A 26,952-nucleotide genomic window follows, 5' to 3' on the forward strand; every position below is an offset into this window, starting at 1 on the left:
ATCTCAGATCTTCTTTATCCATTCATCCATTCATTTATCCATCCATTTCCATATCTTTATAAATAATGCTGCTATAAACATAGGGGTGCATATCTTTTCAAATTAGTGTTATCATTTTCTCCAGACAAATACCCAGAAGCGGAATTGTTGGATCATATGATAGTTCCATTTTTAATTTTTTGAGGAACCTCCATACTGCTTTCCATAGCAGCTGCACCAATTTGTATTCCTACCAACAGTGCACAAGGGTTCCCTTTTCTCTACATCCTTTTCCACACATGCTCACCAACACTTTTGTAACAGGAAGTTTTAATGGGGCATCTATAGGAAAGCAGTGAAATTCATTTGGATTATAATATGCTGCAGTTAAAACATACATGCCCTGTGATGCATGCCCTCTGAGGTATTTATACTATAGATATATATACCTGTATGCAAAATTAGGTTTATACAAATATGCTCACTTCAATATTGTTTTTAGTAGCAAAAACATTAAACAACCTAAATATCCATAGTAGGTGTTTTGTTAAATACATTGTGATATGTGCACGTAATGGCTATTATAAAAAGAATTATAAAGCTGTTATATTATTATCTTTTTATATGTATAATATAAAATTTATATTTATATGTTATAAATATATAAATTATTACTAGTAATGAGAAAGCTCTATATATGTACTGATATGAAATAATCTTGAAGAAGTATTTTTGGATGAAAAAGCAACATGTAGAACAGTATGGGTCATATACCAACATTTACATGAGAAAAGAAAATTTTATGTACACACTTTATACACTTGTATATGCATATTCTGCCTCTGGATGGATATACAAGAAACTGGTACTAATGGTTGCCTCTGCAGAGGGGGCCTTGAAAGCATGGCACAAAGATGGGAAAAAAATCTTTCACTGTACAGCTTTTTGTAGCTTTGAAAAAAATTTTTTACTATGTACAGCCTAGTCAAAACATAAAATATTAAAAAAATAAACCGAAATATAAGAGAACAATAATATGGAAGATGCTGGAAGTTAGGCAGAAACACACTGATGAGAAATAGTCAGAAGGACTAGACATAGTTTTAAACTTGAGATATTTTAAAGACATCTATGCAGGATAAAAATCCAAGTAACCACTAACAGATAAAAAGATGTATAATTCTGAAATAAAGTAGGGGTAAAGAAAAGTTATTTACTTCAGCAGAAGGCAAAAAGGGAGAAACAAATGAAAAGCACAAAAGGGAAAATGTAGGAATAATTCAAATATGTCAGAAATTGCAGTGAATAGGAGCTGATTAACTCACAAGTAAAAGAAAACTTTGGGTAGGCCCTTCTAGATTGTCCAGCCTGCCAACCAGCAGAGATGTGAGAAAAGCCATGTTACACCATTTGGTCCCCAAACTGGCCCAGACCAGAAGAGACCATCCAATCAACCCACAGAATCATAATAATCATAAATGTTAAGCTACTATGTTTTGCAGGAAAACCTAATCAATAGAGTTAGGATTTAAAATAATATAATAAAACATCTCAACAATTTTATGCTATTAAATTTAAAAACCTTAAGATAATTTTCCAGAAAAAGATTAATTCCAGAAACAGATTCGAAAAGAAAGAGAAAATATGAATGAACATAAACCATGAATCGAAATACACCCTAATTTAAAGCACTAGGTTTAGAGTTTATCTGAGACTTAAAAAAAAAAAAAATTCAAATAACAGCTAATTTCTAGAAAATACAAAAGGAGGAAAAAGCCACCACTGGTATAACTTTGATACAATATTACACAAGAACAGAATGGAGAAATGAAAACGAAAGGTCAGTCTTGTGATAAACACAGATGAAAAGCCCCAAACAAATGTGTTAGCAAATACTCACACAATGTTGTATGTCAATTATATCACAATAAAAGTGGAAAACAAATGTTAGCAATAAAATCTGGCCTATACACATTCATACACAGAAAACACATATACGTATATTTACAAATACATCATGATCAAGCAGGTTTTATCGCAGGAATGCAAAGCACATTCAAGAGTGAGGAAATCCTTAACCTAATTTCCTTATTGTATTCATTAGAAGATTTAAAAAGAAAGTCCATTTAATCATCTCATTAGGTAAAGCAAACATGAAAACCTCTTGGATGACTATGAATGTACAAAAACTTTCCTAATCTGAAGGAGGATACCGTGCAGCTTTTGACTTGTAGCTGTCAGCTTTATTTCTGCACTTGCTTTTTCTCTTCTATCACAGGGGGCTGGAAGCCTGACAATTCTGTTTCCCCTGCTCCCTTGCTGTGGTTTGGTTAGGTTCTGCCAAGGGGAGACGCTGGCGAGGACGTGAAAGGTGGCAGAGGGAAAGAAACCATTTGTCTCCTTCTGTTCCCGGCCCTAGCAGTGGGAGCAGCTTCACCAGCTGTGCCCCAGCTGCCCAGAAGTACAGCATGCCTGGGCTCTGAGAACCACTTTCACCTTTCTGCTCCTTCGTCTTTTTAACAATTTTATAATTAGTTCTCTGTGTTAACTACCCTCTGACATTCCTAAAATGGTTTCTGTTTTTCAGACTGGTTAATAACTGATACAGACTGCAACAAACATCATTAATCGTGGTGAAACATTAAAAGATTTTCCTGTGGAGTCAAGACTGGGACAAAGATGCCGCCTTTACTGCTTTCCAAGGAATATTTTACTGGAAGCCTTAGTCTGAGCAACAGGATAATTAAAAGGAAATTAATTACAAAGAATTAAAAGAGGGCAAGAGAACTGTCAATACAAAAAATAGGATGTTTGGCAATGCTTCTTGGTGCTATATTAAACCAAAATCAACTGCATGCTTATAAATGCTATCTGAAGGATTTTCAGAGAGGGCTCTGGTGTCTTTGCATAAGGGAAACTGATCTTAAAGGATCAGGGCATTGCCCTTATGACCTCATTCAATCTCAATTACTTCCTTTGAGTGCCCTCTCCAAATACAGCCCCACTGGGGGTTAGGGCCTCAATATAAATTTGTGTGTGTGTGTGTGGGGGGGGGTACACCGACATTCAGTCCATAACAAAATGTATGCCCTGAAAGAAGGTGAGAAGCTAGGCTGCTTGAGTTTGCACTCCAGAAAAACTGAGGGATATTTAATTGCTTTTAGAGTCAAATGTCTTTTATTAAAGAGAATAGAGCCTTTGAATAACTCAGATAAAGGGCATAAGTCTCACGGAAACCAGAGACTAAAGCCAAAATTCCAATGGATTTCATGGGAACTAGAAAGTCACCAGGGACCAAGGCTGCTCTATGTTTATAGTCTATGGGGCAGATTCTTTATATGGTGCTGTAGATTGGGTAGACAATGAGAGACATGTCTCATACAGTTACTAAGCATGAAGTTAGCAGTGCACCTCTAACAAATATTCCATTCATTCATGCATTTACTATATACACCTATACATTGACTTTATACTTAGCAAGAAAACTTGCCAATGGAGATTGAAATATGAAAGTCTAAAATAAAATTAAATTGTATAAATTAATGTTTAATTTAGTTTTATAAAACAACTGTACCCAACCTGACACTGAGTCATGAGTTACCAAATACAGAAGTTACATTTCATAACTATAAAGCCCTACTTCTTTGTAAGACCACATCTTGTAAAGGGATCTTCTTTATTAGCATTATTTTTTAAAATTTTACTTCCAGTGTAGTTAATATACAGTGCTATATTTGTTTCAGGTGTACAATACAGGGATTCAACAATTCCATATGTTATTCAGTGCTCATCAAGATAAGAGTACGCTCAATCCCCATCACCTATTTCACCCATCCCCCACCCAACTCCCCTCCGGTAGCGGTCTGTTTGTTCTCTAGAGTCAAGACTGTCTTTTTTCTCCCCGCTTTGTTCATTTATTTTGTTTCTTAAATTCCACATGTGATGTGAGTATCACATGGTATTCGTCTTTCTCTGACTGGCTTGTTTCGCTTACTGAGGGGACACCACCGCTCTACTCTGAACTGCCACGCTGTGCTCCAACCAAGCCGCTGTTCACGCAGGAGCCCGTTTTACACTCCCTGCCCGTCGTCGTGCCTGCCACAGCGGCTTCACCTGGGTCCCCGCTCCCTTTTCCTCAGGCTGCTGCTTACGCTGCTACTGCTGTCCCCCACGCCCTTCTTGGCTCCTCCACATGGGTTAGGGCTGCCCCAGATGCTGTCACTCTACCTGGATACTACTTCTCGGTGCTGTGCCGCTCGGCCCGGCTCCACGGCTGGAATTGTGCTTTGGCTCCTGCTTCTACCGCCGTCATCCTCTGTGGCCGAGCAGACCTCACTGGGACCGCAGCTGTGCCCCAGGCTGCTAGTGCTCATCTTCCGTTTCTAAAATAGGTAGGGAAACAGTTTCCTCTTCCCTGTTTTCTGTCCTCCTATAGAAGTCTGTGTCAGGATTGCTTGCGGGTCTAAGGTGCTACCAAGTTTAAGGAGTCTGTAGTATTATCCACACGCTTCCCTGCCCTTACACATCCTCCACATTGGCGATTAGAATGGCGACAGAGCTTAGGGGGAGGTCGCATCAGAGGCATTGCACGGTCCCCAGAAATCCTCTTGAAATTGCAGGCCTTGTGACTTAGTTTAGTTTATCATGCCAGGCTTCCTTCCTTGAGATTGTGCCATACTTCTTCCAGGAACTGCATAATCCACTTTTCTTTTACCCAGTTTTCCACTCAATTTGAATTCCTATCATGAACACAGTTCAAATACTTGTCCTAGAAGATGCATTAACTTGTGGCTCAATCAGTGACTATGAACAGATCCAGTGGTAGCTGTGGGCCTCACCCCACACTAAAATATGGAGGACGGTCATGCCACTGCAGCAGTTAAGAATTCTCATTTGGTTTTATCAGACAGAAATAACTTTCCTATAATATCAACTATTCATCAAATATATATATTGTACAGATGCTTCTAGTACATTGGGACTACAACAAGGATTTTTACCATCAAGCAGCTAACATTTTAGTGAGAATACAGACAATAAATAACAAATATAATAAGTTATATATTAGCGGGTGATGACTACAGAAAAAAAGGGAACAGTAGAACAGGATAATCAGAAATGCCAGTGGTGTATGTGTTGCCCCTGTGTGAGCGTGTGCATGCATGCACGGCCACAGCTGTAGTAGGAAACCAAGTGGTTAGAGCAAGTCTCGTTGAGAAAGGTCCCTCACTGAGGGAAGACATGAAGAAAGGGAGGGAGTTAGCTAAGGAAAAGAACGTTTCAGGCGGAGAGCACAGCCAGAGGAAGAGTGTGCCTGGGGTAATGGAGTAACAGCAAAGAGGCCAGTGAGTGAAGGGGACAGTAGAAAGAGATAAAATCAGAGAGATAATGGGATGCCAGCTTAAATAGGACCTTCAGCCTATCGTAAGAGTTTTGCTTTTGATCCAAGTAAAATGGGAAGTTACTGGAGGATTTTGAACAAATGATATGGTCTGTCTTACCTTTTTAAAGCTCATTCTGCCTACTGAAATGGGGTTTAGGTTAGAGGAAGAGAGTTCTGGCTTAGTTCAGGTGAGAGAGGTGGGTGGTTTAATCAGGGTAGTAACCAAGGAGGTGATGAGTAGTTTCATTCTGGTAATATCTGATGGAAGAGTCAAATAGGAATTCTTGACAAACTGGATGTGTGAGATACCATAACAGTCAAAGAGCTAACTCTGAGATTTTTGACCTGAGCAGATGGAAGGCCAGAGTTGTCCAGGATGCCAAGATGCCAGGATGGAGAAGGCTGCAGTTGGGCCAGGTTTGAAGAGTAAGATCTGGAGCTCTGTTTGAGATCTGTCAAGTTTGAGATTCCTATTAGATTTCAACTAGGCAGTTGGATATGTAAGTCAAGAATTCAAGAGAAGGATCAAAGCTGATGAGATACCTTTGGGATTTGTCAGATTAGAGGTGACATTTTTAGCCCAGAGAACAGAAGAGATCATCAAGGGAGTGAATGTAGACACAGAAGAAGAGAGGGCCCAGGACTGATCCTGAGGCACACTCCAGAACTAAGAGGTTAGAGAGAGAAGAGACCAGGTTAGCCAGAGGCTGAGAAGAAACAGCTAGGCAAGTAGGAGGAAAACCAAGAGTGTGGGATTGTGGAAGCCCAGTGAAGAAAGTACATCAAAGAGGAGGGAATGATCAGTGTCATAAATGCCGCTGGTCAGGTAAGATGAGGACTGAGAACTGATGATTGGAATGATCCAGTGAGGTCTCTTGATGGCCTTACCACAAACAGATTTGGAGCAAGGTGGGCAAAAGCCTCATTGGAGTATATTCAAGAAAATGGGAGGGAAACAATGGAGAAAGAGTTTACAGATGGCCATTAAGAAATTTAACTGTAAAGAAAATGGGCAGTAGATGGAGGGGAAAGTAGGTCAAAAGAAGCCTTTTGTTCATTTTATTAAAGATGATAGAAACAATGGCATGCTTGTAGGCTGATGGAAATGATTTCGTGGAGAGGGAAAAATTGCTAACCTGAGCCAAGGAGCAGGAATGACTGCAGCAATGTCCGTTACTGGGTGAGAGGGGGTAAGAGCTAGTGCACATGTTGAAGGACTGCCTTTAAACAGAACACGATGAGTTCACCCACAGTAACAAGCCATTTTGGGGGAGTTTTTATTTTATGTAGAAAATTGCATGTTTTTATCTGATTAATAATATTGATTGTAAGAAAGCAGAATGTCTGTCAGATTAATGGAAAGTCGCCTTTTCAAGTTGGTAGTTGTGCCCCCAGACATCCTCCTGCCAGTACTCATCCTGCAGACACATGTCCAATCCTAAGAGTGGAGTCCACGCCCCAGACTTATTTGGGGTAAGCCCAAGAAGGCCAAAGACCATCTTTCTGATGGTCACTGACGTTCAATTCTGGGTTGAAGATGCTCCAGATTAGATTAAAACATCAGGAGGAAAGAAAGAAAGAATCACATTTTACAGTCAATTGAGTTCCATTTAGGACTAGAAAGGAAGAAGAAAGAAACAATTTTCTATTTTAAGTAAATGGATAGAGTGACGATGAGTCAAGTAAATTAGCTAAGAAACAGTGCTAGGAAGAAAGAGAGAAAATAATATGCTATTTAAAAAAAAAATGGATGGGATGACAATGATTTAATTACCTTGGCTAAGAAACGAGTTAGCACTTATGGTACTTATTGGGGGGAGAGGTCCGGAGACTTGAATCTGGGACAAATCTGGAAGCTTGGCAGCAAGCAGAGTAAGAAGCAAAGATTTGATAAATGGTAAAAAATGATATTATCATCTGTATCTGTTTTTCTGAGGGAATCACTGGGAATGGCATTGAAAAGTTCAGGGTATGTCCCACATTCATGACCTCCTGTGTCCATGCCAGCCCACATGTCACTCTGTTAAAGAAGCCTGCTGAGATAAAACCAATGGACAAGAAGCAGATAGTGTGTCATCTCCAGCCAAAATAGGATTGGAGGGGATTCATCTGCAATAAACACACAGTAGAAACGCAAAGGCAAGTTCAGTGATGTGTGGGTCTTCATTTCCGTTCATTTTGTTTTATGTTTCATTTAGCAATAGCTCTGGTTTCTTTTGATTCAGTATCATTATCAAATAATGCAAATAATAGGTGACATATTAAGAATTTACAATGTGCCACGCACTGTTCTAAGTAGTTAAAATTTATTAATTAATCTCAAGAAGGAACTATTATTTTCCCTTTACAGATGAGGAAACTGAGACACAGGAGAGATTAGATAACCTGAACCTGCACACAAAGCTAGTGGCAAAGCTTGTTTTCTTGCCTACTCTGGAATACTCCATCTCAGGACTTTTGGATGGCTAAGCACTTTTTATTGTATTTGTGTGTGTTTGTGAAAAATCTGTTTTATCTTTGAATTATGAGGTTCTATCCCAATATTGAAAAATGAGGGGTGCCTGGGTGGCTCAGTTGGTTGGGTTCAGACTCTTGGTTTCAGCTGGGCTCATGATCTCAGGGTCGTGGGATCAAGCCCTGGGTCAGGCTCCATGCTTAGTGGGGAGTCTGCTTGAGATTCTCTCTCTCCCTCTGCCCCCACTCACCCTTGCTCACTCTCTCTTTTTAAAAAATGGATAAATCTTTTCTAAAAAAGAATAAAAAAAAAGAATAAGGGGTGCCTGGGTGGCTCAGTTGGTTAAGCGTTCAACCCTTGGTTTTGGCTTGGTTAGTGATCTTGGGGTCAGGGTCCTGGGATGGAGCCTCGCTGTGTTGGGCTCCATGTTTGGCATGGAGTCAGCTTGTCCCTCTCCCTCTGTTCCTCCCCACCCCCTGCTCTCTCTCTCTCATAAATAAATAAAATCTTAAAAAAAAAGAATTAAAAAAAAGAAAACTGAGCAGAACTTTATATGGTCTTCACAGAGATATTAAGGTAGAAAACCTTAGCTACTCTTTCTTTTGAAATCAAACAATTTCTGGGAGCATTCATCCATGTGAGCATTATGTAATGATGAATCAGAGCTGTCTGAAAGGTTTGGGGAGTGATATATTATTCATATTGCTAATTGCCTTATCACTAAAATTATAACTTTACACAATGTTTATTGTGAATGCTCTTCAGGTAGAGTTTAGTTATTTAAATGATTTCTAACTTTATGTATACATATGAATCAATGATAACTTGCCATGTTCTTTTCCGTACCAATATTTAACAATTAATAAAATATTAAATTTGCACAATTCACCTACAGAAAAGAGCTCATGGGAAGTATGAAAAAAGAGGGCTGCAAATAGAGAAAAAAAGTGTGAAAGAAAAAATTATGTGTGTAAGTTAGCAGAACCATTTTCTTCTTTAGAAATTGTAGAGGAGGAAAAATGAAACAAGTCAGAAGATATTCTTGTTAGGCATAAAGATTCTCCATTCTGTGAAACTGGACCATTTTCTTACACCACACACAAATATAGACTCAAAATGGATGAAAGACCTAAATGTGAGACAGGAATCCATCAAAATCCTAGAGAAGAACACAGGCAGCAACCTCTTCGACCTCAGCCGCAGCAACTTCTTCCTAGACACATTGCCAAAGGCAAGGGAAGCAAGGGCAAAAATGAACTATTGGGACTTCAACAAGATAAAAAGCTTTTGCACAGCAAAGGAAACAGTCAACAAAACCAAAAGACAACCGACAGAATGGGAGAAGATATTTGCAAATGACCTATCAGATGAAGGGCTAGTATTCAAAATCTATAAAGAACTTATCAAACTCAACACCCAAAGAACACATAATCCAATCAAGAAAAGGGCAGAAGACATGAACAGACATTTCTGCAAAGAAGACACCCAAATGGCCAACAGACACATGAAAAGGTGTTCAACATTACTCAGCATCAGGGAAACACAAATCAAAACCTTAATGAGATACCACCTCACACCAGTCAGAATGGCTAAAATTAACAAGTCAGGAAATGACAGATGTTGGCGAGGATGTGGAGAAAGGGGAACCCTCCTACACTGTTGGTGGGAATGCAAGCTGGTGCAGCCACTCTGGAAAACAGTACGGAGGTTCCTCAAAAAGTTGAAAATAGAGCTACCCTATGACCCAGCAATTGCACTACTGGGTATTTACCCCAAAGATACAAATGTAGTGATCTGAAGGGGCACATGCACCCCAATGTTTATAGCAGCAATGTCCATAATAGCCAAACTATGGAAAGAGCCAAGATGTCCATCAACAGATGAATGGATAAAGAAGAGGTGGTATATATATACAATGGAATATTATGCAGCCATCAAAAAACCGAAATCTTGCCATTTGCAACAATGTGGATGGAACTAGAGGGTATTATGCTAAGCGAAATAAGTCAATCAGAGAAAGACAAGTATCAATATGATCTCACTGATATGGGGAATTTGAGAAACAAGACAGAGGATCATAGGGGAAGAGCAGGAAAAATGAAACAAGATGAAACCAGAGAGGGAGACAAACCATAAGAGCCTCTTAATCTCAGGAAACAAACTGAGGGTTGCTGGAGTGGTGGGGTGGTGGGAGGGATGGGGGGCTGGGTGATGGACATTGGGGAGGGTATGTGCTGTGGTGAGCACTGTGAATTGTGTAAGACTGATGAATCACAGACCTGTACCTCTGAAACAAATAATACATTATATGTTAAAAAAAGAAGAAGAAGAAGATAGTAGGAAGGGGAAGAAGAAGGGAGCAAAATCAGAGGGGGAGACGAACCATGAGAGACTATGGATTCTGAGAAACAAACTGAAGGTTTTAGAGGGGAGGGGGGTGGGGGGATGGGTGCCTGGTGATGGGCATTAAGGAGGGCACATATTGCATGGAGCACTGGGTGTTATACACAAACAATGAATCATGGAACACTACATCAAAAACTAATGATGTAATGTATGGTGACTAACATAACATAATAAAATTAATTAAAAAAAAAAGATTCTCCATTCTGTAATAAAAGAAGTCCATGAGAGCTCTACTCCATCCTCTGGAAAAACAGAGTGGGTATTCTGGGGTGGCTTGCTTTATTCCCCCCCTTCTTTTTTTTCTCAATGATAGTGGGCTCACACAAGAGAATACTATTACATTTTAAAGTCTGAGGGTGGAGTCCAATTTCTTTTGTATTTTGGCTACTATCTAGTGTTATGCTTTGCTTAGTGGAGGGTGTTAATAAATATTGATTCAGCTGGGTGTGATGGTTAATTTTATGTGTCAACTTCACTGGGCTAAAGGATGTTGGTAAAGCATTATTTCTGGAGAGGTAGTAAATCTCAGCTTGTAAAACATTATTTCTGGATGTATCTGTAAGGGTATCTCTGGAAGATTGGGATTTAAACAGTAGACTGAGAAAAGATCTCCTTACCAATGTGGTTAGGCATCATCTAATCCATTGAGGGCCTGAATAGAACAAAAAAGTTAAGGATGGGCAAATTCATTCTTTCTGTTTGATTTTTTTTTTTTTTTTTAGGGAAACACTTTTTTTTTTTTTTTAAGATTTTATTTATTTATTTGACAGAGAGAGACAGTGAGAGAGGGAACACAAGCAGGCAGAGTGGGAGAGGGAGAAGCAGGCTCCCCGCTGAACAGAGAGCCCGAGGCGGGGCTCGATCCCAGGAGCCTGGGATCATGACCTGAGCCGAAGGCAGACGCTTAACGACTGAGCCACCCAGGCGTCCCTTTCTGTTTGATTTGAGACATCCACCTTCACCTGTCCTCAGACATTGGTACTCCTGGTCCTTGGGCTTTCAGACTCAGATCAGAACTGACACCACTGGGCTCCTCAACCCCCACCCCTCTTCCCAGGTCTTTGGATTGGGCTGAATTCCACTGGTGGCCTTTCTGATTCTCCAGTTTGGAGATGGCAGATGGTGGTTGGCCTCCATGACAGTGTGAAACAATTCTTATAATAAATATAAATATTTATATATATTGGTTCTTTTTCTCTGGAAAACCCTAAGTAATACACGGGGTGACAGAATGAATGAGCAGACATTTAGTCTCAGGTGAGATACTCTTGGAAACATTTTGGGCTTGGAGATACACAAACAAGTGTGTATGACTTGGGAGATGAGAGTCAAATATACATAGGCACCAATAATGTAGAACTGTGCCCTAGTAATTAGGCCATAGCACATGCTTCACAAAAATACCACTTGACAAATGGCTCATCCTGAGCAAAATCCCAGTAATAGTTCTGGCCTGATTTGCTTTGTGATCTTAAATAATTTATTACCTTCTGTCATTCTACCTCATTTTCTACATCTATAATAGGATATTCTATCAAGGTGCTACAAAAGCACATTAGCTAAATGTGTTGTTGCAGATGGAATTAGGTGTTATGTGCTGCCTGCTTGAAAATATTTTCTGAGAAACAAGTAAAAAGTATTTTTAAAATAGGGCTATTCCTAAAACAAATGACATAATTAAATGCAAGTGTATGAGCAGAGCATTATGTGCTGACAGCTTACACTTAGAGAAATTCAATACTTCTAAGTATTTCCTGTATCAACCATTACTCAGCCATATTGATATAAAATATAGAGGAATTAGAGTGATCATAAGCAGACATAATCAAAACCTTATTCCAATAGATACCTGCATTACAGTTACTGTGGCAACCCACAACTTTTCTTTTCCTGCATTGTGTATCAAAGCCACATGACGTTTTGGCAAATGATGTTTTAGCAGCCCAGGTTTCCAAGTACGAGAGTTAATGACCCATCTCAATAAACAGTATTTTTAGTCTTACTTGTTCAGTATTGTGGAGGGAAGTAATAAAGTGCTACAGTTCCTGGAAAAAATGGCCAGACTTTATTTTTAGTGTAAACAGTCAGAATAGAGGTATATTCACAATAAGCAACAAATATGGGCTTATATATAAACTGCTCTTAGGGAGCTTCCTAGTGCCAGATGTAATTAAAAGGTAACTGATAATTTTTGAATCTTAAAATATTACAGAATTGTGAACTTCACTTACTGGTTTAATTTATACCATTATAAGGCCCCCAATTTTTTTTTTTTTTTTCAAATATGTGTTGTGTTCAAGTCACCATGCCAAGATCACAGACAGGAGCTAACAATCTAATGTAAACTGCACTTTTTTTTTGAACTTTCTTTTTAAATCAAAATCTTCACTGTTAGCATAATATACATATATACAGAAAGGCACACAAATTGTAAGTGTGTAAGCTCAGTGAATTTTCACAAAGTGAACACTTTGCAATTCCCACTTCAATCAAAATACAGAGCCTTAGTAATACTCTAATAATTTGTTTCCAGTTTGGGCTAATATATATATATATTTTTTAAAGATTTTATTCATTTATTTGAGAGAGAGAGAATGAGAGACAGAGAGCATGAGAGGGAGGAGGGCCAGAGGGAGAAGCAGACTCCCTGCCGAGCAGGGAGCCCGATGCGGGACTCGATCCCGGGACTCCAGGATCATGACCTGAGCCGAAGGCAGTCGCTTAACCAACTGAGCCACCCAGGCGCCCCAGTTTGGGCTAATATATTACTGACCATTTTTGTATGTCTTTGGTAAACATAGTTCCATAGCTCAGAATGCAAATGCTGGGTCACAGAATATGCTTATGCCCAGCTTTAGTAAATACAGCCCAACAGGATTCCAAAGTTGGACCAATTTACATTCCTGTCAGCAACATATGAAAGCTCCAGATGCTCCATATCCTTGTCAACTCTTGTTATTATCTGTCATTTACATTTTAGTCATTCTAGTAGGCATGTACTGATACTGCCTTCCACTTCCATTTTCCATTTCCATGGTAAGCACTATCTTCAAATACATTTTTTACAGGTTCATCGACTAAAAAAATCCCCTTTTGGAGATATCTATTCAGGTCTTATGCCCATTTTTCTAATGTTAGTCTTTTGTATACTGATTTGGAAGAATTTTTTACATATTTTGGATATGAATCAGATACATGTATTACAAATATCTTCTTCCACTCTGTAGTCTGCCTATTCATTTTCTTTTTTCTTTTTCAAGATTTATTTATTTGTCAGAGAGAGAGTGCACAAACAGGGAGAGTGGCAGGCAGAGGGAGAAACAGGCTCCCTGCTGAGCAAGGAGCCCAATGTGGGACTCGATCCCAGGATCTTGGGATCATGACGTGAGCCAAAGGCTGATGACGCTTTTTTTTTTTTTTAAAAGATTTTATTTATTTATTTGACAGGGAGAGACAGCCAGAGAGAGAACACAAGCAGGGTAAGTGGGAGAGAGAGAAGCAGGCCTCCCGCCGAGCAGGGAGCCCGATATAGGGCTCGATCCCAGGACCCCGGGATCATGACCTGAGCCGAAGGCAGACGCTTAACGACTGAGCCACCCAGGCGCCCCAAGGCTGATGACGCTTAACCAAAAGGCAGATGCTTAACTGACTGACCCACCCAGGTGCCCCTGCCTATTCATTTTCTTAATGTGTCTTTGGCAAAGAGCTTCTTAAGTTAAATGTAGCCCAACTGATCTTCTTTTTTTCCTTAAGGTTAATTACTTTTTTGTGTTCAAGAAATCTTTGCCTCCCCCAAAGTCATAAAGATATTCTATTTTTCCTTTAAAAGCTTTGTTTTCTCTTTCATATTTAAGTCTACACAACATTCAGAATGGATTTCTTAGTATGGTGTGAGATATGGTCCAATATCTTTTTTTCGTATTAATATCCTATTCGCCCATTACCATTTATTGAAAAGAACATATTTTCTAAATCATGCTTTTGAGACAAGCCTATATGAGAAGGCACATTCAGAAAACAGATCTTTAAAAGCAGAACTGTATATAATCATGTGACTAATTTGGAATGCTCTAGACTGCCAATACAGATGTAAGAAATTTATCTTTAGACTAGAGTTGGCAAACTTTTTATGTAAAGAAGGAGATAGTAGGGGCACCTGGCTGGCTCACTCAGTTCAGCATCAACTCTTGATCTTGGGGTCATGAGTTCAAGCCCCATGTTGGGTGTAGAGATTACTCAAACAAACAAAAAAAGAATGAGATAGTAAATATTTTAGGCTTTGTGGGTCGTATAATTTCTGTCCTAACTACTCAGTGTTCCTACAGTGTGCTACTAGCAAAAAAATAGCTATAGACAACATGTAAATAAATGAGCATGGTAGTACTCCAATCAAAATTTATTTACAAAACCAGGTAGAAGGCTGGATTTGGGCTGATGGCCATGGTTTGCCAACTCCTGCTCTAGATTGTAAAAAAAAATTACCAAATAATTATGTATTTCTCTATTTCCTTGTATCAGTGAAACCCAGATATAGAAATAGGCCTTTGGCAGACAGATGGTCTGATCCTGCTTAGGAATTGCTCATAGGAGTTGATACTGATTCATCCAGTCTAAGCTACTTTAGCTGTTTCAAGTATTTAAGGTAAGACTGAGTGAATCAATATAAACTTCTCCAGTAAATCATCCCTAGGCAGTCATTTGGTGAGAGTTTTTAGAATGGTTTGGAAGGAAGGATTAATGTGGTATAAAGTTCCCTGAGAGGAGAGGGAATGGAATTCTTGAGGACCTGATTGGATCATTCTCCCAAGTCAGGTCATTTCATTGGCAGCTTGATATCTCTGTGGGGACTTGAAGATCAGGGAAGTTTGTACCCAGTACTGGAAACACTGCTGTGTTCCCTGTTTTAGTGCAAATGAACTGCGTCCTCTACCTAAATTAAAGACTGTATCCTCACCCTGTGTCTATAGCCTGTTTCCATCAATCACTTCAAAAACTCTTATGATAGCTACACTCCTGGTTATAGAAAATAAACTTCACTGTAGGTGAATATCAGAAATTGGTTTAAGCCACACACCAATCACAAATCAAGAAAAAACATCTTTAGTCCAAGTGGTTTAAACATTTACATTTTCCCCTTTTGAAAACATTTTGTACTTCTTGATATTTTATTACCAGGTTAATATGGGTTTATTACCAGTTTTGTATGGGTCTAAATAGAGAGTGAAGGGGGCGCCTGGGTGGCTCAGTCATTAAGCGTCTGCCTTCGGCTCGGGTCATGATCCCAGGGTCCTGGGATCGAGCCCCGCATCAGGCTCCCTGCTCGGCGGGAAGCCTGCTTCTCCCTCTCCTGCTCCCCCTGCTTGTGTTCCCTCTCTCGCTGTGTCTCTCTCTGTCAAATAAATAAAAAATCTTTGTAAAAAAAAAAATAGAAGAGTGAAGCTGTCAATGCATTTTGCTGAGGGATTTAAACTTCAACCTCCCTCATTTAATTGTCAAATTTCCATTCACACTTTATGTATTTTAATTAAGCACTATAATTTTTAAATGATAGTTTAAAGCATCATTTAAGAATCAGTGAAAAGTGAATCAAATTTTACTTAGGTAGCTGCTTAATTAAATCATAGGGTTTTAGAGATAGCAGCAGTGGACAAGTTAGCTGCCACAGAGCATAGCATTGTCCTAAATGTTTTCTGGAAACTTCTCTCCCCACTAGGTTCTCCTCACCTAGGCGCAGTTGTTTGAATCAGAGGTTGTTCTCTTCATACATATATGGCCAACAAGCACTGTTCTCAGACAATCTGGAACTGAGACCCAGGGATTTTAGCCTGGGTGTGGCTGCTGTCTTGAATATAGGAAATGAAAACTCAAGAGTGGCTGTTTGTGTTATTTTCCTCATGTGAACTGAAAATCAGAGTGAGCTGGACTGCAGCAATAGTGAAGAATGAAGCAAGCGCAGAGGTTGGGGTGGAGGGTGTCTCTGGATAGCCTGGAGCAATCCAGTCTGTTCCTGAAGCTCAGTTTCAACCCAGCTTCTGTGAGATGCACATTTATTCTTTAAACCAATTCCCTCCTCTTTCCCCCTCTCTCTCTAGCTAGGTAAAGCTTATTCCTGAGCACACTCCTTAATTTAAATCTCTTGCATGCACAAAATCTGTTTCTCTGGGAATCTGTTAGTCACACCTAAAATATTTCTAACTAATACATCATCTAGTCCATACTTCCCATTGTACAGGAAAAGAAACACAAGTCCAGGGATGATAAATGATTTGCTCAAAGACCGCATTTTCAGCGACAGAATCGTGACTAGAACCCAGTCTCCTCCCTTTTTGCCAGATTTTTCTCTAGGTGATGCTAGATAGACATTTATTGAATGAACGAATGACCCCATGAATGAATTCACCTTGAATCTCAGCTTGTAATTAGCTTTTTCTAACGGGTTTGCTCTCTTATTTTGGTCTGAATAGGTAACAAACTGTCTCTGGGGTACTTACTTCCCAGAAGGGAAAACGCTCAGCTTTAGAGTTGTGCTTCTCCTGCTCAGTTTGAGCTAATTATGGAAAGGCCTTATTTGGTATAGCAGATTCTGTGCACGGCCCAGATGTCCCTTTCAGAAGGAGGCATTCATTTCCCTAGCTCCTGGAAGTGTTGGCTGCTGAAGGTTCACAAATGTTGCTCTTTCTGGTTATACCACTGAAGGGAATTGCCTTAGTGAGGCTATGCCTCTTCCCTGGGGTCCGCCTGTCCTCCATTACAGCTGATGCCAGGAAACAAAAGTCTGGTCCCCTTGCCTCAACTCAGCACAATTCTGAAGGCCATTTCATCTCCAGTCTTCCTTTGCAGCTGTGTGGCAGTTCAAAAACTCCCTCTGCCCAATCTCCCTTACTCCCTCACAGAGGTTATTCCTGAGCACACTCCTTAATTTAAATCTCTTGCATGCACAAAATCTGTTTCTCTGGGAATCTTATCTAACACAGTAGAACTTTCACTCTGTTACCAGAGTAAAAGATAAGAGGAGCAAAAAAGCTACATAAAGCAGTTTGTATCTTAAGATTCCCCAAAGTTCTCCTGTCTCACAAACAAAGCTCCATTTTTTCATTCTCATTGATATTTTAAAATAGTGTTAGCTGTGTTATTTTATAACTGTTTACTTCTTTAAGAAATTAAAAGTACATCATCTTGTATAGTTATTGTATTTTATCAACCACTTTCTAATAAATTACTTTTATATTCTTTTCTTTTCTTTTTTTTTTAAAGATTTTATTTATTTGATAGAGAGAGACACAGCGAGAGAGGGAACACAAGCAGGGGGAGTGGGAGAGGGAGAAGCAGGCTTCCCGCCGAGCAGGGTGCCTGATGCGGGGCTCGATCCCAGGACCCTGGGACCATGACCTGAGCCGAAGGCAGACGCTTAACAGACTGAGCCACCCAGGCGCCCCTACTTTTATATTCTTAAAACTCTGTTTAATCCCTGTATAGCAGTAATTATACTACAACTGCCTCCTTTGCTGGTCTTAACTTTGAATCTCTAGCACCTATTTTTCAGACTGCCCCTGAGCAATTCAGTTAATGTTGGTTGAATAAATAGATTGTATTCAGTTGAAATTTGGAAAAAGATTACAGCAGAACAAAATTCTTAAACTGAAGGCCTGAATCACATTTCATTAAATAAGATTTCTTTTTAAAAATTTTTAAAATTTTGGGGCGCCTGGGTGGCTCAGTTGGTTGGGCGACTGCCTTCGGCTCAGGTCATGATCCTGGAGTCCCTGGATCGAGTCCCTCATCGGGCTCCCTGCTCAGCGGGGAGTCTGCTTCTCCCTCTGACCCTCCCCCCTCTCATGTACTCGCTCTCTCTCATTCTCTCTCTCTCAAATAAATAAAATCTTTAAAAAAATAAAAAATAAAAAAAATAAAAATTTTTAAAATTTTTACTTTATTTTGTAAGATTTTATTCATTTATTTGAGAGAATGAGAGAGAACATGGGGGGAGCAGTGGTGGAGAGAGAGGCGGAAGCAGATTCCCCGCTGAGCAGGGACCTGGGACACAAGGCTTGATACCAGGACCCTGGGCCTACTGAGCCACCCAGGTGCCCCTGAATAAGATTTCTTATACTCAGAAGCCTTGAGATATTAACAATGGATTGTCAGAAAGACATTTTAGAGACTTGTTTCTAAAAGAATCAGTATCTGAAATTCTGAGTTTGGCAACATGTGAACTAAGCTAATGTAGAACCATTCCCCTCCAACAAAATGCTGAATGAGATTCAATTTTTAATTTCCTCCAACTTTTATTTTGAAAAATTTCAAGGCTGAAGAAAACTTCAAAGTCTGTAAACAAACAAACAAAAAACCTTACCTTTTTTTTTTTCTTTCTCTCCTTGAATGTCTTTATGAACTAATGGGTTATTTTATTTTTTATTTAATGTATTAGTCCATGATAGTCTAATTATTATTTTTGATCCATAAATTGTCCCAAATTTGACTGAAGAGTTCTTTCAATCTGGCTTCTGTGTCCTTTTAACATTACAACATTAGTCTTTTAGTATTTCTTTGCATTCTGGCTCATATTACACGGCTAAGCTCACAAGAAAAGAAAGGAAATTCGTATTTGCTAGAAAGGAAAGATAACTGAAAGCCAAAGCAGATTGTAATTGTAAACTGACACTGAGGTAACCTGGGAGGCTGTGAGGGGACCTGGACCTGGGCCTTAATACCGAGGGGCTTAGATTTTAGTTCCTGCATATCAACAGGTGATAAGCCCCTGGACTGGGGTGTAGCATGGATAGAAGTGAGACCTCTGTGTAAAGCAAGTCCCCTTCAAAGAGCTGCAAGTACCATGAAAGGGGACTGAAAAACTGTTCATAAGGCCAGAGAGAGAGCAAAGATCCAGGGACTCTGGGTGGAGGAAAAAAACTACTGGTGAGAGAAGAAAATCACTACACCATTCAGTGATTCAGTATCAGTTTTAAATTACCTGAGTGGTATGGACATCTCCAAGGTACTCTTGGCATTACCTGAAAAAGGCATGTGTAAAATCTCTTTGGAGGAACACTCCCATGATCTACAATTCCACATTAGATCTTCAGAGAAATAACAATTGCCATTCAAGATACACACATAATCAAAAAATTAAAGGACACATGAGTAAAGACTGTCATGAACAAAGGAGTATTGAAAATCTAGACAGTTGATAAAATAGAATATTCTGAGAGATACTATAAAATTAGTATTTTTTTTTTTTAGAGTACATGTGAGTAGGGTCAGGGGAGGGGCAGGCTCTGTGCCCAGCATGGAGCCCAACATGGGACTCGATCCCATGACCCTGAGATCGTGACCTGAGCCGAAATCAAGAGTCAGACGCTTAAATGACTGAGCCACCCAGGCACCCCTAAAATTAGTATCTTTCAATGATGAAACATATAAAGTTTAGATCAAATCACTGTGCAAAAGGAACAGTGTATTTGATTAAAAAACCAAACATAATGACAAGAAATGAAAAATAAAGTCACTGAAATTACAAGAGAAACGCATGGTGTGAATAAAATGATCAGCCACAGATGAAGAAAGTAGTAATGAATTAGAGCAGATACTAAACCAGTAAAATTGAGCAAAGTACCAGAATGAAGCACAATGAGAGATGCCTAAGAGAAGCTCCACTAGGAAAAAACTGTAGAGAATATTTGTGAGATATTGAAAATATAGTGGATGGGAAATTTCCAAAATTGAAGCATGGCATGAATCCTCAGAAAAATGAAATACACCAAGTTTGAGTAAGATAAACAAAAATAAAATCCCTATCTAGAATACCGAAGAAAACACAAAAATCTTAAAAGCAATCATAAAGAAAGGGCAAATAAGGTAAAAGGGACTGGACTTAAACTGCTAATAAACATGTCAGCAGTAAAACAAGGTTAAAAGACAATACAAAGTATCTTTGAAGTGCTAAGGGCAAAAAAAGCCAATATAGAATTCTGTACCTTACTAAACTATTATTCAAGAAAAAGGGTGAAAATAAGTATTTACAGACACAGGTAATTATTGAAAGAAATATTAAGAATGTATAGAATGGTCAACTGCTACTATTTTCAGTTCTTCGACCAATACTACACTTAAAAAGAAAATCACTATAGGGGCGCCTGGGTGGCTCAGTCCTTAAGCGTCTGCTTTCGGCTCAGGTCATGATCCCAGGGTCCTGAGATCGAGCCCTCCATCGGGCTCCCTGCATCGGGCTCCCTGCTCGGTGGGAAGTCTGCTTCTCCCTCTCCCACTCCCCCTGCTTGTGTTCCCTTTCTCGCTGTGTCTCTGTCAAATAAATAAATAAAAATCTTTAAAAAAAAAATCACTATAGCTTTGTAGTATTTTTTTAACAGCTTTATTGTATTATAGTTGATATAAAGTTAACTATATTTAAAATGTACACATGCATTTTGTACATTTTTTGACATGTGCATACACACATGAATCCATTACCACAATCAAGGTAATGAACATATACATTACCCTCCAAAATTTCCTCATGTACCTTTTTAATCTCACCCTCCATCCCTCCCCATGCCCTCATCCCCTGGCAATTACTGATCTGCTTTCTATCACTATGAATTAGTTTGCAGTTTCTAGAGTTTTATATAAACAGAATCATAAAATATGTACTTGTTTTTATCTGTTTCTTTCACTCAGGATAAAGTATTTTGAGATTCATTTATGTTGTTGCATGTAACAATAGCTCATTTCTTTTTATTCCAGAGAAGTATTCCTTTGTATGGATATGATAAACAAAATTTGTTTATTCATTCATCTGCTGATGGACATCTGGGTTGTTTCCAGTTGTGGGCCATTACAAATAAAGTTGCTAGAAATAAGTCTTTTTTATTGAGATATAATTGACATATAATATTATACTAGTTTCAGTGTACAATGTAATGATTCAGTGTTGGTATGTGTTATGAAATAATCACAATAAGTAAAATAACAATAAGTCTAGTTAAAATTCTTCACCACATAGTTGTAGTATCTTTTCTTGTGATGAGAACTTTAAAAATTTACTCTTCCCATCTTTCAAATATACAATATTATTAACTACAGTCACCATGCTGTACATTACATCCCCATGATTTATTTTTTTACAACTGGAAGTTTGTACCTTTTGACCACCTTTGATCACCCTTTTTGCCCACCCCTCACCCCTTGTCTCTGGAAGCTACCAATCTGTTCTCTGTACCTATGAGTTTAGCCTTTTGTTTTCAGAGTCCACAAATAAGTGAGATCATATAATATTTGTCTTTCTCTGTCTTATTTCACTTAGCATAATGTCAATTTGTTGCAAATGGCAAGATTTTATTTTTTATAGCTGAATAATATTCCTATATATATATATATATTATATACACATATCACATTTTCTTTATCCATTTATCCATCGATGGACAGGTTACTTCCATGTCTTGGCTACTGTAAATATGCTGCAGTGAACATGGGGGTGCATATATCTTTTCCAGTTAGTGTTTTCATTTTCTTTGGATAAGAAGTGGAAGTGCTGGATCAAATGGTAGTTTTATTTTGAATTTTTTGAGAAACTTCCATACTGTTTTTCCATCATGCCTGCACCAGTTTACGTTCTATCAACAGTGTACAAAGATTCCTTTTTGTCCATATTCACACCAAAACTTATCTCGTCTTTTTGAAAAGAGTCATTCTAACAGATATGAGGTGATATCTCATTGTGGTTTTGATTTGCATTTTGCTGATGACTAGTGATGTTGAGCATCTTTTCATGTAGTTGTTGTCCATTTATACATCTTCTTTGGAAAAATGTCTATTCAGATCTTCTGCCCATTTATTAAATTGGATTGTTTGTTTTTTGCTATTGAGTTGTATCAGTTCTTTATATATTTTGGATATTAGTCCCTTATCAGATATGATCTGCAAATATTTTCTCCAATTCCATAGGTTGCCTTTTCATCTGGTTGATGGTTTCCTTTGCTGTGCAATAGCAGTAAGTCTTTGCATGGATAAATGCTTTCGTTTCTCTTAAATACCAAGGAGTGGAAAGTTTGGATTATATGGGGAGTATATGTTTAACTTCTTAATAGATTTTCAAATTTGTTCTGCCATTTTGCATTGCATTCAGCAATGTGTGGGAATTTCAGTTCCTCTAGATCCTTGCCAACCCTTGGCATGGTCACTCATTCTAATTTTAGCTACCAGAAAAGGTATGTAGCGGTATTCAATTGTGATTTTAATTTCCAAAGACTAATGATGTTGAACATCTTTTCATGTGCCTATTTTCCACTTGTATATCTGTTTGATAATTTGATAACTTGATAATTTTTTCAAATATTGATCTGTTTTAAAAATTAGGTTGTCCCCTTTTAAAAGTTCTTTATATATTTGGGATCCAAGTTCTTTTTTTTTTTAGATTTTATTTATTTGACAGAGAGTGAGAGGGAACACAAGCAGGGGGGATCTGGAGAGGGAGAAGCAGGCTCCCCGCTGAGCAGGGAGCCCTATGCGGGGCTAGATCCCAGGACCCTGGGACCATGACCTGAGCCAAAGGCAGACGCCTAATGACTGAGCCACCCAGGTGCCCCTGGATACAAGTTCTTTATCAGTTTATTATTTGTGAATATTTTCTCCCAGTCTGTGCTTGTCTTTTCATTCTCTTTACAGTTACCTTTTACAGAGCAAAGGTTTTACATTTTGATAAAGTCCAGTTTCTTAAATTTTTCTTTAATGTATGGTGTATTTTGTGTCTTATCTAAGAAATCTATGCCTAACCCAAAGTCACAAAGATTCTCTACTGTTATTTCAAGAAGTTTTACAGTTTTAGGCTTTACATTTAAGTCTATGATTGATTTTGAATTAATTTTATATATATAGTTTGAGGTATGGATCAAAGTTCCATTTTTTGCATATGGATATCTAATTTTACTCTTTTGTCATAGCTGACTTAGCTATTTATGGACCTTTGTTATTTCTCATAAATTTCTGAGTAAATTTTAGTAGTTCCTCAAAAACCCTACTGCACTTTTAACTGTGATTACAATGAATTTAAAGGTCAATATGGGTAGAATCGCCATGAGCATAAGTTTCCCCAATTACATCACTGAAATTCTCTTGCCATAGTCATCAAAACCACCTCCATTTGTCTAAATCCTACAGGAATTTTAATTGCAATTACCCTGCAACACTCCCTCTCCAATGAAACACTTTTTTCACTTGGCTTCTAGGACTCTACCCCTGGGGTCAACAAACTTTCTATATGGGGACCAGATAGTAATTTTAGAGTTTGTGGATCAGTTTCTGTTGCAGTTACTCAACTATGCCATTATAGTATGAAAGCAGCTATGGGGAAAATATATAAATGAACAAATGTGGTAGTATTCCAATAAAATTTTATTTACAAAAAAAGGCAGTGGGTCAGATTTAGTCTCTCTGAGCCGCAGTCTGCCAACCTCTGTTCTACATTCTTTTTGGTTTCATTCCACCTTACTGGAAACTTCTCTGTCTCTTGTGCTTATTGTTCCTTATTTCCTTAACCTCTTAACACTGGAGTAACCTAGGACTCAACTTTCCTTCTTTAGGTATAATCAGTTTCTTGGTGATTTCATCCAATATTATGATTTTAAGTAGTTTATCTATATTAATGGCTGCCAAATACGTATGTCCAGCCCAGACAACTTCCTGAACTCCAGCTATTACATTTGATGTCTTATTAATATCTCCACTTGGATATCTAATAGGCATTTCAATCAATACATGTCCAAAACTAAACTCCTGATCTTTGTCCAAAACCTAGTCTGTTTTCACCATAATAATTGATGGCAACAATATATTTCCAGTTGCTCAGGCCAAAACCCTTGGGAATCATCCCTGACCCCTTTCTTTTTGTCTCACCTCACATTTAATCCATCAGGAAAACCATGAGCTCTATCAAAATATATCCAGAATCTTGGCCACTTCTTATCACCATCATTGCTGCCACTCTGGTCTAAGCCATTATCACCTCTTACCTAATTTATGCAACAGATTTCTAACTGATATCCATGCATTCAACCTTGCCCCATAGTCTCTTCTCAGCATAATAGCCAAAGTGATCTCTTTAAAAGTTAAAATCTTATCATATCACTTCTCTTTTCAAAACCATCTAATGGCTCTGCATTTTATTAAGAGTGAAAACCATAGTCCTTTTAATAGCCCACATAAACTGGAATCCACTCCCCACCTCCTTTTACCACATCATTTCTACAATTTCATCTCTTACTACTCACCCCATTAACCACTTTGCTCCTGTCACTGGGTTCTCTTCAAAGACAGCAGGCATGAACCAGTCATGAAACTAGCAGTTTGCTATTTGGAAAGCTCTCCCCTTAGATATATGCATGGCTAGATCCCTCACATCCTCACCTTTACTCAACTATCACTTGTCTTTACTCAACTATCACTTTCTTCATGAGAACTTCCCTGATCACATTTAAAATTGCAACACCCTACTGTTCCCAGCTTCCCTATCTCCCTTTCCTGCCTTTCCTTCTAATTTACTTATTAATTTTGTTTATTGTCTATCTATCACCTCCAGAAGTAAACTCCCCCAGGGCAGTGAATTAGTGAGTCCCAATAGGAAATAGATGGTACACTTAAAATACGGCAGCTTGAGAATGATTTACTTGTAAAGGGACTATTTACAAAACTATGAGTGTAGGGGAACCCACATGGATAGTAGCAGATGAGCTGTTGCAACCCCAGGCCTGCGGAGGAAAGGGAAGCTCTTACCCAAACTGGAAGGAGAGAATTGTACAGAACTCACCTTGAGAGAAGCTTTGGGGGATACTGCAGCCTGAGGCAACTTCTCAAGGATAGTCAGAAAGATAAATACCTGCCTTCACTCTCCTCCCTCCTTCTGATCTCCTGCCAGCATCTCTCATTAGAGAACCAGCCAAAAGTCAGAGGGTACAGAAGCCACTTGAGCTGGTTCATACAGGTCAGTACTCCCAGATAAGGTTGCAAGCAGGGTCAAAAAAGGCTGAAAGTGGATCTAAAATGACAAACAAGATAAGGCAGGCATTTTTGTTATTTGCATTCATGTCTGTATCATACTCACAATAGGTTTACAATAAAAGAGTGTCTAGGTCTCTCTGTTCAAAGAAGAGGGATGATTGATTATGCCAACTGCTACTGAGAGAATGAATAAAATGAGGACTAAAAATTGACCTTTGGACTTCCAAGTGGAGGTCACCAGTAACTGGGACAACAAGGGTTTGATTGGAGTGGCAGAGATTAAGTCTTGATTGGGATCTCTATAAGACAGAGTTGGGAGAGAAGTGGCACAGTAAGCATAGAAGCTTCGTAGTAAAAAAGTGCAGAAAAATAGCGTTGAAGCTCAAGGACGGAGGTGAGTTCGATAAAGTTTTTTTTTTAAGATGGTAAATATTTCAGAATGTTGAATGCTGTTGAAAACAATCCAGTGGAGAGAAGGGGAAAAAAAGATTTGGTGGAGAGGGATAATTGTAGGAACAAAGTCCTTAAATGATTCCAATATATAGTAATTTGGGATATGATCACATTGTTTTACATGTAATCAGGAAAAGGATAGGCTATCCAATAAATGATGCTGAGGCAAACTTTTCTCATAAAAAAGGATAAAATTAAACCTCTCCCTCATATTATAAACAAAAATAAATTCTAGATGGCATAAAGGGCCAAACATAAAAAGCAAGACTTAAATGTTTAAAGGAAAATGTATTAGAACACCTCTGACTATGGAGTAGAAAAGAATTACTTAAAAAGGTACAAAAGCAAAAGAAATTTAAAAATGGACACACTAAAATAAACTCCCATACTACAGGTTTATACAAACAGTGTTAAAAGACAAGTCACATTATGGAGGAAGACGTTTACATCACAGATAACAGACTCAGGATTAGTACCCAATATATATAAAAAGGGATCAGTAAGAAAAAGCCAGACAATCCAAGAGAAAAAAGTGAACAAAGGATATGAACACACATTCATAAAGGAAAACTGTAATGACCAATAAACACAAGATGATCTACTTCATCTGTAATCCAGAAATGCAAATTAAAATGTGATACCATTTCATATCCATCAATTTGAAAAAAATGAGAGAAGTTATATATAACAATAGTGAGGATATGGAAAAATGGGACCTCTCACACAGTGTTGACTAGAATATAAACTGGTACAAATACTTTATTTTTTTTATTTGACAGAGACAGAGAGTACAAGCAGGGGGAACGGCAGGCGGAGGCAGAGGGAGAGGGAGAAGCTGGCTCCCCGCTCAGCAGGGAGCCTGATGTGGGGCTCGATCCCAGGACCCCAGGATCATGACCCGAGCCGAAGGCAGACGCCCAACCGTCTGAGCCACCCAGGCGCCCTGGTACAACTATTTTAAAGAACAATTTAAAAATTCCTGGAAGGATTGAATATGCACATACCCCATGCCTCAATGGTTCTGCCTCCTCATATAAATTCAGATAAACTTTGGGTACAAGAATCCATGTGCTGGAGTTTTTGGTAAATTTGTTTGCAATATCAAAAAACAAGACAATACTATTGTTCATCAAGAGACATGGATAAACTAGTTCATTCTTACAATGGAATAAGACATAAAAGACCCAGATATTTATGCAACAAAATAGATCAATCCCATGTAAAAAAATAAAAAAAGAATAGATCTTTAAAACCTAAGTATGATGAAAATAAGTTACGGAACACA

At 38.6% G+C, this 26,952-nt stretch overlaps 1 protein-coding gene across 1 annotated transcript in view; it reads right to left on the reverse strand.

The window, feature by feature from the left end:
- Positions 1 to 4,516, reverse strand: part of CDC42SE2 (CDC42 small effector 2) — a 144,930-nt gene extending 140,414 nt beyond the window's left edge. Inside the window, exon 1 of the mRNA XM_036076509.2 lies at positions 4,207 to 4,516. The gene's annotated coding sequence lies outside the window, so the exon portion shown is untranslated. The remainder of the gene's footprint in view (positions 1 to 4,206) is intronic.
- Positions 4,517 to 26,952: the final 22,436 nt, after the last annotated feature.

Source organism: Halichoerus grypus, chromosome 2, assembly GCF_964656455.1.
Source record: "Halichoerus grypus chromosome 2, mHalGry1.hap1.1, whole genome shotgun sequence".
Classification (NCBI taxonomy): domain Eukaryota; kingdom Metazoa; phylum Chordata; class Mammalia; order Carnivora; family Phocidae; genus Halichoerus; species Halichoerus grypus.